Source organism: Mytilus galloprovincialis, chromosome 12 (assembly GCF_965363235.1).
Source record: "Mytilus galloprovincialis chromosome 12, xbMytGall1.hap1.1, whole genome shotgun sequence".
Taxonomy (NCBI): domain Eukaryota; kingdom Metazoa; phylum Mollusca; class Bivalvia; order Mytilida; family Mytilidae; genus Mytilus; species Mytilus galloprovincialis.
In genome coordinates this window covers 14,377,219-14,384,635 of record NC_134849.1, presented here as the reverse complement: position 1 = coordinate 14,384,635, position 7,417 = coordinate 14,377,219, and the positions used below count along the sequence as shown (strand labels likewise).

Sequence of the window (7,417 nt, the reverse complement as noted above, 5' to 3'; positions counted from 1 at the left end):
ATGACAAAATATATGGATTCTGAGTACTTTTATATGAAAAAGGTCACTTCCGGTAGTGATTTTTCAAGGTCATTTGTCACCTAACCTTGTGTACAAGGTCAAATGCCTTTATAATGAACTTAGTTGAATTTATAATCAAATAACCTCATATCAAGACATTTCAGGGGCACTAACTCCTATAAGATGCCATTAAATTGTATAAGACTAAATGTAGCATATCTTCATTACAATAAAGCAGACATTTTGTACTTGTTCTTTTCTGTGTATCTTTCAAAGTGTCAGAGAAAATACAAATACAAGCAAAAGTCACATTTGAGAACTTGACCTTGACCTTTGACCTTGAACTCATTTTCTAAGTTAGGACCTAGGGGCCTCAAATAAAAACATTCCAGGGTTATACGGTTTATGAGTTAAAAAAACATACCGACAAATTTATTTTGTAAAGGTAGATAACTCCTATAAAATCTCATCGAATCGCTTCGATCCAAATTAGCCAAAAATTCCTGATGATGTAACGAACAATTTGTAAAAGGAATTTTGTCGCTATCTTTTTTTGTTACGAAGGAGATGCACACACATGATAAACAGTGAATAGGGAGATAACTCTTACAAAGAAAATGGTTCCCCTTAGCAGGGTGAAATTTAAAAGCGCATAAACTATACAATACCATATGAGAAATATCTAAGCGACATATTGCGAAACAAACATTTATCGCAAGAACAAAATTTGGCGGAAGAAAAAAAAAATAATCAGAAGAAAAACAATAAGTCTTTCCACAGAAAAGTGGAAAGACCTAATAAAAGTAATAATAATCAGAAAAAAATACAATAAGATCTTTCCTTATAGTGAAATGAAAGACCTTAATAAAAAATTAATTTCAAATATCTGTAATCAATTCATAATGTTAAACTAGAAAGTTTTACCATATTATCACTAAAATGTCTTTCTCTAGTGGCATAGATATTTCACGGATTTCATCTATACAACATATTAACCAATAAATACAAATAATGACATAGAATTTTACATTGAATTCAACTATTGCAGTTTCCGTATCATCATTACTGACGTTTTTGCTGCATTGCTTTTAAAATGAGTCCAGTACAGATTGCTGCTAAATTTCTTATTTAAACCACTTAAATAACATGATTTATGCCACCATGGCCCATAGGGATAGTCGCTCACACATGATCTGCTATTTTGATCATTATCCTGGTCAGCCGTTGAGAACTTCATTCCATTATGATAAGCCATGGCATCGCCTATATCAATAAAATATATTACATATCGTTAACTATACTTATCATATACTTAAACTAAATAACATATCATTTTTGCTGTGTAATAATAGCATTAAATTAACGTAAATTCCATATTTTTCGAATTGGTGCTTAGCGGGCTGATATGAAAAGCTTATCACATGCTTCGATTGTTATCACATGGCTTTCTGTAACGTTATCACATGGCATTCCGGTGATACTCGGCAAATGCCGGAAAATACAACTCAATGCTACGTTTTCAGTAAAAAAATATTTAATTTACAAAGTAAGTGTACAAAACAATTATTTAGATACTGGAGAGTATATTGTGTAAAATAATTAATAAAAAAAAATTAAAAAAAAAACAAACAAATTATAGAATAAATGCATTTTTTCAAAGTTTCAAACATGATTTAGAAAGTTTCTTTAAAAAAGTTGACTTTTCATAACAGTGTTTATTATGTATATTGTTGAATTATTTTTTTTTTTTGTCGATTCGTTTGTATATGTTTCTTCTCTGTTGAGGCATATGATAGAAAGATTGCATATCGAATGAACTAAATTTGGAATCCGACGTCCGTGAACTTTTCACTCTTTGAACTTCTATTTGAGAACCACGTAAAAGGATCAATATATGAATCTAGCTGCTGTTTTTCTCCGTTGTTGAAGCATATGCTAAAAAGATCATAACATGGCATTTTTCATAGCGCATGTATTAACTGCCCTAGGTTTAATATCAGCCCTAGAGCCGCTTTAGTCCGACGTCCGTGAACTTTTCACTCTTTGAACTTCTATTTGAGAACCACGTAAAAGGATCAATATATGAATCTAGCTGTTATTTTTCTCCGTTGAAGCATATGATAAAAAGATCATAACATGTCATTTTTCATATTGCATGTATTATCAGCCATGCGGCTCTTGGGCTGACATTGAACCTAGGGCTGATAATACATGCGATATGAAAAATGCCATGTAATAATCTGATAATATCAACTGTATCAGGACAGTTAACATTTGATTGAAGCTAACATACAACGTGTTAATGAAAACTATGCGATCAGTTTAAATTGCCAAATAATAGGAAAATAAAATATGATTTACTGCTTTGAAATGTAATATAAAGTTATTCATCTGGAGCATACCGATCAACATCGTGATAGGAAACGATTTACATTTACTGAAATAATCCCTAAGTTAAGTTCATATCACTAACATAAAGTCAACACTTGTCCGTTGAAAAAAACATTTTTGAAACATACCTATATATTACTTTAAATTGAGCATCATAATATGAAGCAATAACTGACACTTCAAAACCTACATGTGATATTCCCTGGATGTTCTAACCAACGGCCTTTAACGTGAACGTTATGTCTAAAACTATAGTTTGTAAGGAAATGCATGCAGATAGGGTTGCTATTATGTACCTGCATTTCCTGTATAGTCATTGACAGTTAGTTTGTATTGAGAGGCTGCATCTCCCACTACAAACGTTTTATACACAGCATACTTCTTTGTATTGGACAGGTCCGTTAGATCTATTCTCAGTTCATATTTACCAGTGGATGTCAGGCTGTGGATGTGTTTGTATCCTTTTAATACACATAATACAGTAGCGTTATAAGACAATATAACAGCAATAAAATCAATAAAAGAAAGGTATGGATAGAAAGCCTCAAGTCATTGATATAAACAACGCAACAAATACATCCATACTTTTAAAAACATTTAATCCCGCTGCAAATGTTTGCACCTGTTCTAACTCAGGAATCTGATGTACAGAAGTTGTCGTTTTTTATATAGATTACAATGTAGACCGTTGGTTTTCCCGTTTGAATGGTTTTACACTAGGATGTGTGGGGCCCTTTCATAGTTTGTTGTTTGGTGTGAGCAATGGCTTTTTGTTGAAGACCGTACTTTTATAAATTGTTATTTGGATGGAGAGTTGTCTCATTGGCACTCATACCACATCTTTCTATATCTCTTTATACATATTATAATGCTACTTTCTTTAATTTAATATCCCGTATATCTGTTAAATTCCGTTCGTTTAAAGTTCAGTATATGTTATATATAGTTCTAGAACCATTTTTTACAATAGTTACCAATTATATTTCAAATTATTCAACAGAGCGAAATTGAAATGTAACCAACTAGCCTCTTTGTGTCACATTTGTCAGACAATGGAATAATTACAGGTTATTTTGATCTGAAAATAATAAGGACACGATGTGAATTGCCTTTACTTTTAATGTACTTACCTAGCCAATACTCGCCATCAACATTTCCAAAACCCTTCTCGTAATCTTTCCAAAGTCTCTGGAAATTAACAGATCCATCAAATCTTCTCTGGATTACCTAAAATAAATTCCAACCAAAAACAAGTAACTCTTTTAAGATAGTGATTGTTAAATATTTAAATACGTACAACCAGGTGCAGACCAAGCTTTACATACAGACGGCCGGAAAATGTAAACGTGCCGTTACTCGAGTACAGCACTTCTGTTAAACAATGCCTTAGCTTTGCTTTGCGTTCCCTTCAAAATTTCAGCACACATAAAAAGTAAACGGGTGTTTACTTTCACGTTTTCCTATGTGTTAACGCGCAAAACGGGCGTCTACTTCCAACGATATCATTTCATTTACTAATCTATTTGCCTATTCCGTAATTGACCCTGTTATTAGATTTTCCTTCTGTAACAGGTTTTCTGTCGCAGGGATATACATTGTAATTATAATTTTTCAGCGTTTCACATCTTTTATGTATTTTGTATTTTAATCTTGTGTAAAGCATAATTACTTTTTATTCTAATAACTATTCTTTTATCAAAAATGTTAAAGAATAGTAAAACATGTCTTGATATCACTTTCAACATATAAAGATTTGCATTGGCAGCAATACTTTTTGTCCGGTACAAGTTCACTCTATAAATTTTAATAACACACTTCATGTATTAATTCGGTATGAATAATATGAATTATAGCATCAAAAGAATTGATAAAGACACTTGAATTTATTGAGTGATATATTGAGGAGTGATTTTTATTTCACTTTTACTACTATCACATTGTATACCGGTCCTTGACGATCAGTTTGTATTGATTTATGCAGTAGGAATGAACCAACGACTTAGGTTTGATACTGACAGTTAGGCACTTTGATAAAGAAGATGAAGATGAATGGCTGCTGGACGTAAAGCAGGAAATACATATCCATATTTCGGACGAGGACCTGTCAATGTTATATAAATGGTAGTCCTGAGTTGTACTAGACCAACAAGTTTACCCAGTTTTATTTCTAGTTCACAGGAAGACACACAAAATTAACTGGACACATTATTCTTACGACTCAGAGCCAATCTATATTTGATCTTACTTCCTAATTCCACGTGCTTAGCAAAGAAGCAGCAAGCATCACATGCCCTAGACTAATACGCAACATCTTTTTTTGTGATGTGATAAATTACCGCGTTTCACGGTTATAACGTTTCCTGATTTTTAAATATATCTAACAGTTTCAAATAATTGCTGCAAAAAGAACCCCATAACAAAGTCCCAAGTAGGCTACGGTTAATTTGTCATCCGAGAGTTGCAACTTTATTACTCATGTAAGGAAACATGTGTTTGATAAGTTATTTAAATATTGTGAGGTAAATACCGATTAACATTCCTTTCAATGATTTTACGTAATTTGGTATATTGATAACCTATAGGATAACATTCTGAATGGAAAAGGGGCATTTATATCAAAAAGACCATTATCACCCGACTAAAGAGCAGATAACAACATAAAGCCACGTATGGGTCTTCAACGCAGCGAGAAATCCTGCGCCCGGAGGTGGTCCTCAGCAGGAATATGTATCAATGTATCAACAAGTTTGCAATGCCATCTATTTTATTTAAATGATCTACAAAACAACAGCACTGTTAAAAAAGAAAATAAGGTGTCTGGTTTAAAATAATTCACTACTCATCGGGCATTGTAATTTTAGGTTAATTTTCAAGTTGCTATTTCACTTTCACCTTTAATCTAAATGAAAGTATAAACGTTTCGACTATATGAATCTTTACCACATTTCCGTATCATCTCATTAAACGAAAACAATTTTATTTGGGAAAAATTCCATTATCGTATTGAAATTTAAAAGACTACAAAATATATAAAGACTTCACCGGTAATATCAAGGTGAATATCTGAGATATATTATATATGTACTTAACATCTATTATAAGAGGATTACAAATGTAATATGTATCAGTGTCAACATCTATATGTTTCTGAATAATCCCAGCAGGCACACAACGTTGAACCAACGTTGAAAATATGTTGAAATTAGGATGTAACGTTGATCAACGTAAAATCAACGTTGTATCAACGTCAATCCTATCAACGTTTAAATCACGTTGTTGAATCAACGTTGATCTGTGGTTAAAAATATCAACGTTGAACTGTCAACGTTGAATCAACTTTGAATTTGAGTTGATGCTTTCAATGCTTTAATTGGTTGAAAAAATAACGTTGATAAAAGGTTAAATAAAGGTTGATGACTTTGAGTGTCGACCAAAAATTTATTCAAGATATGAGATTGAACCAACTTTGATCAACTTTGTATAGTCCTTTTTGCTGATGTAATTACTTATTATTAATACTGGTTTACTGATGTTTTTTGAATAAATTCAATGATTACTGTTGAAATTGAAGAATTTATTTGTCTGGCAAATAATAATAATAATTGAAGTTCACATATGTGATCTCATATAGTACTTGTTCTTTTACATATTTTATGTGTTGATATAATTGAAAGTCAAATATTTACAACATATGGCATTCTTGACCTTGCAACACATTTAAAACAAACAAATTATTTTCTCTGGGTCAAAATAGATGTCACTCACAGCATGTATTCCGAGGATTTATTAGTGAAGCAATACGCAGATAAGAAACATGTGTGACGTGTACCATAAGAAATTAATACACAATGATATAACCAATTTTAAAGAAATTATAATCCGGGTATAAAGAATAAGCATGCCATTGGTGATTTCAGCTAGTTTGAAATAACAAGAGGTGAGTATTGAAATATCTATCATTGTTTTTCCACATTCATGACATTAAACGTGTGCGAGATTTTGTCACAATTTCTTTAAAATGTGCTCTAGCATCTTTGTCTACTCAAATCTACAGGTTTTTTAATTGAAATTATTAATTATATACTATTTGAACTCAAGTTAAAAAAAAACATGGTACCACTCAAAAGATATTTAAAGAAATAACAATAGCATTGCACAGTGATTATTTGTTCACATATGACACTGTTGTTCTTTATTTGTGCTGCATAACACAAGTAACCAAGTTATGTTTAAGTTATTACAATTTTTGTTGTTGTTGCAGATGCTGTAGTTACCAGTTTCGAATGCATAATGGAGACCACAATATGGAACAACAGTGCAAGATGCATAGAATGTGCCCCTGAAATATCTTGTAGTATGCCTAGCAGAAGGACTACATTTTGAAGGACTAAATTTTTCACATAGTTTAAATCGATGTATCTTATATTTTCAGTCAACAACAAATATTCCCTAGCTGTATACACTGAAAATCTAAATTGGTCAAATTGACCATCTGATTGGTCAAACTCTCGGCTTTGGGTAGTCAAATATGGGAATGACCAACTAAGATAGTCCACATGACTACGTGGGTGGTCAGGATTATCTTCTTACTAATTACATTGTCAAATTGACTATGAAAATAGTCGGTAATTGTCCAATAAAACGAAAGCACGCGTGCGCGGTTTTTGGCGGTATTTCTTTGCATACGCGGCGTGGGTCAGTGACACAGTAATTCAGATCATTCGAAATCCAAAAACAGCAACTACATTTCGCACAAGAAGATTGCATTTAGAACTTTTGTAAGTATACTTTGTTTACATATGAACTATTCAAATGTTGTATTTATAAAATAATCATATATTCTAAGATAAAATTAAAACTAAATTCGCAACAAGGAAAAATGGGGGGGGGAGGGGGGGGGGACATTTTTTGAGGATAGTCAACTTCCCAAACAAATTATTGAAGCAAAACATGTGTCAACTGTAATATAAATTTATACTTTTTAAGATGAAATTATGTATGAACATGGAAACAATGTTTTCTTTCA

The 7,417-nt window shown here is 32.0% G+C and overlaps 1 long non-coding RNA gene across 1 annotated transcript; it reads right to left on the bottom strand.

Moving 5' to 3' along the window:
• Window positions 1-681: 681 nt before the first annotated feature.
• LOC143053996 (uncharacterized) lies at window positions 682-3,646 on the bottom strand. The gene is made up of 3 exons (XR_012971534.1): window positions 3,522-3,646; window positions 2,688-2,852; window positions 682-1,263 (listed from the first exon to the last, which is right to left on the bottom strand). It is a non-coding gene; the product is annotated as an uncharacterized LOC143053996 (long non-coding RNA).
• Between the last annotated feature and the right edge of the window lie 3,771 nt (window positions 3,647-7,417).